The sequence below is a fragment of the Mauremys mutica genome, chromosome 4 (assembly GCF_020497125.1).
Source record: "Mauremys mutica isolate MM-2020 ecotype Southern chromosome 4, ASM2049712v1, whole genome shotgun sequence".
Classification (NCBI taxonomy): domain Eukaryota; kingdom Metazoa; phylum Chordata; order Testudines; family Geoemydidae; genus Mauremys; species Mauremys mutica.
In genome coordinates, this window is record NC_059075.1 from 64,220,729 (window position 1) to 64,224,683 (window position 3,955).

Here is a 3,955-nt window from a genome sequence, read left to right on the forward strand (position 1 = left end):
GCTTGCCCCACTCCAGGGTGCCAGGTCGGGGGCCGCACCACGCGTCTCTTGGAAGCAGCTGCATGGCCCCACTCCAGCACTCTAGCAGGGTCGGGGGCTGCTCCATGCATAGGAGCTGGAGAAGGGACATGCCACTGCTTCGGGGAGCCGCTTGAGGTAAGCACCACTCAGACCTTGCATCCCTGAGCCTCTGCCCACGCCCCAACCCTCTGCGCCAGCCCTGATCTCCCTTCTGCTCTCCAAACTCCTTGATCCCAGCCCAGAGCACCCTCCTGCACCCTAAACTCCTCATCCACAGCCCGCACCCCCAACCAGAGCCCTCACCTCCTTCCACACTCCAACCCCAATTTTGTGAGCATTCATGGCCCGCCATACAATTTTTATTCCCCAGCGTGGCCCTCGGGCCACAAAGTTTGCCCACCCCAGGCTAGGGGAAGGTTTTCTAGTAGCCTTTAGCTAAATAGTTCCTGGTTATGGAATTTACACCGGCTTGTGTCACCTTTCTTCTGGGCATTGTGATGCTATTTGCGTGTAAAACAATATTTTTTGTAGGTTTATTCCCCCTGCTGTTCTTTTTCTGTTTATGGACTGTATAAGGCACCATTTCCCAACTCGAAGAGAACCTGACTAATGTGGGAAGTATGGCAATGGAGATGGAGGAGAGCAATTTAGGAATGGGTAAGACTATGTAACCCTGCATTTGCCCTTCCCCTTACTTTAAATATTAAGTATGGCATAAAGTACTAGGCAGCTCTTTGAAAACCAGTCACCTTCCATCTTTGCTCTTGTAGCAAGTGCTATTACCTGCTGCAGGAGCAATTTCTCTGTGTAGGCTGCAGGCTTCCTGTTCCTGTGCCAGTCATGAACCCACGTTGTCTGGCAATACAGAGCTACCAATAGGGCTGAGGAGGAAGGAGCTAACATGGGGGAGGAAAGGAGTGCGCAAACAAACCCAAATCTAATCACTCACATATCCTCACAAGTAGTGGACAGACTTGAGGATTACTTGCCCTCTTCTCTTAAGTGGGAGCTTAGAGACCACCATCCACAGTCTAAGTTAAACCAACATGGAAGAAATCCTCATCCCTTTGCTGTTATTAACTCTGAGTCCTGCATGTGTCCTATGTATCTGTGTAAGTCATCCTTTATTAACTGAGACCCATGTTGGACTATGCAAAAATAGGCTGCTGAAGAATCACATAGTTAGTGTAAGTTAGAGACCTGCAGAAGAGCTCTGTGTAGCTTACAAGCTTGTCTCTTTCACCAACCAAAGTTGGACCAATAAAAGATGTAGATGAACATGGCTACAATAATACTGCAAACACATACAGTAAGTCATATGCAATTAAAATAAAGACATCTGGATTTGTATTAATAGCTTGTAATGTAGGACACTTTCTTTAAACATTTTTCCCTTGTACTGTTTAAGAGAGAGAGAGAATCAGGATTCATATATGTAAATGTGCTTCTTTATCAGGCTCCCATATACAACTGTGGCACCCTGTTGAGATTTCCTTCAGTCTTCCATTTCTTTGGTTTTTCCTTCTTTAGCCATTTGTGTCTGGTAGCATCTTTATAGGCTAACAGACTGCAGAAATATTGCCGCATCCAAACTTCTTTTTAGAAAGGAAAGGATCAATACTGCAGCATGATCTCACATTGGATTACCCCTCACTTCATCACCTATTGATAGGGTGGTGACTTGGGTAGATTACTAAGCAGTTGCTGTGAAGCAAGTAGTACGGGGGATTTTCTGTATTATGTTTTATCTCACGTTTGAAAAAATGACTCTCAGAGGAATGTTATTGCCGTAAGATGTGTCAGCTCCCACAGTGCCAGATAAACAGCTCACTCTATGGAAACAGCCTTAAGGCAAAAACAATTCATAAATACAAGCCTTGTACTTTGGACAAACAAATCCAGCTCTGAGACCAGGAAAAAGGTGAGGGGCTGAAGGATGAGGGAAGGTGGAGGCAGGGGGGAGCCTCTGACATTCTTGTGGGGACCCCTGCGGGGCCTGGGGCAAATTGCCTCACTTGCCCCCCCACCCCAGGGTGGCCCTGATTTGACTGGGCAATACTGACAATATGAAATTCCTAGCAGTTATTTCTAAAGTGTAGTTTAGGATCTGTACATCTTCCCACTGAGGCCACGATGTTACAACCACAGATAAAATATGGGACATTCCTGGCCCATAAGACTTTTCTTTCCCCTTATAAGGTCCTAGCTCCTCACTGCAAACTTATGATGCAAGTTGGGATCTAGTAGCTCTGAGGAGGATGATCTGCAGCAACTTTTGGGTGTTGCTTACAATTATACCACCTAGCCTGGAGAACCTTGGCAGGGATAGTATGTATGTGGTTTTTTTCCTCCCACCTCTGCTCCTTTCCCCTGAATGGAGCCCCAAACTGCTGTGGGATCCTGGGGAATGGCACTGTGGGAGCAGCTGAACTCCTTCCATGCAGGGGGACAGGGGAGGGTAACTGAGTAGGTGCACATATAGAAGTTCCCCTCCATGTGTGAATCTAGGGTGATGCTGGTGCCATAATGACTTGTTCCTCACATCTATTCTAAGGAAGGACAGCCTTGTGGTAAGAGATCTACATTCCATTCCTAGCTCTACCACAAACTTCCTACATGATCTTGGATAAGTCCGAATCTCTGAACGTCTATTGCTCATCTGTATCCCAGTTATTCAGCACAGGATTGTTATAAGGGAAACATTTGTTAGTGTTTGGAAGGTGGTTAAATATGATAGAGATGAACACCATAGAAAACCCGATCACTCATTGTCAGCTACTGCTACCTAACCCACAAGCTATCTTTAGTGTGACTGGTACAGCAAAAAACAGATTATACATTTAAGGATCAATAGCAGTGTTATAGATCCGGTTGGGCTCCCCCTGCCAGCCGTACATCAGACTGCTGTGAGAGGAAATCCAAGTACCTTAAACACACCTGGCCCCAGAATCCCACCAAAGGTGTAAGCCTTGTGGGTGACAGCTCTCTCAAGAAGCATTTGGTAGGTGTAGCATATAACATACAGGTACCTTACTTAGAGTTCTAATCTAATATTGCTCTTTAATCGCATGAGAGTTACACAGATCTATATGAAAAAAATAAATCCTACATGCATTTCCCCTTCCTCTAGCTCACCCTGACCATGAGAGACCATCTGTGTTCAAGCAGGTAGAGTCCTCTCTCCTTGCCTTTTCTGGCTCCTGCAGAAGTTTCCCTCAACTTACACTGATGGAAGAAGGCTTAAGAGAGAGATCAAACTGAACAGTTTCTGCTTTTTTATCATCTTCCAGCACCTCATCAGATGACCTCCCGGATCAGCCTCCTCAGGTGAACAGAGACCCCTACCTGGTGAGTTCATTGCCAGGCAACCTCTCCCTTGATTAACTATTTCTCCTAGGTCTAAGCAGCCCTATGACAGCTGGCAGCATTGCTGAATGGTAAAGTTTGCTGATCTGCATATTGAAAGACGAGATACAGAACTCTGATACGAAGCCTTTTATTTTTTCCCTCTTTTAATCCTGAAAAGCAAATAGAAGTTGAAGATTAAGCATAAGGTTAAATCTAAAGCTGCATTTATCCCTGATGAAACTCACAATGGTGTACAAACTGAAGGCCGGCACTTTGTGTGAATAAAGTAGGATTCATATAATAATGCTCTGTTGTCTGGACTTGTAGGCATGATGTAAAACACCATTATGTAAGGAAATGGACTAAATGGACCAGCGGAAGAGTGTTTCAGGCTATGAAATGGAAGTATTTCAGGTACTATACAGCCTGGCTTCAGATACAAATTTAAGTTTCTCAGTGGAAGAGTTTTTCAAATGTACTCGTGTCCAAAAATATCTGCTATCCAAGTGTAGCGGTTTTTTAGTTGTTGGTGCTTGCTGTAACAAAAGGGAAGATTAATTTAAATAAAATAATGCTTGTTCAGCAG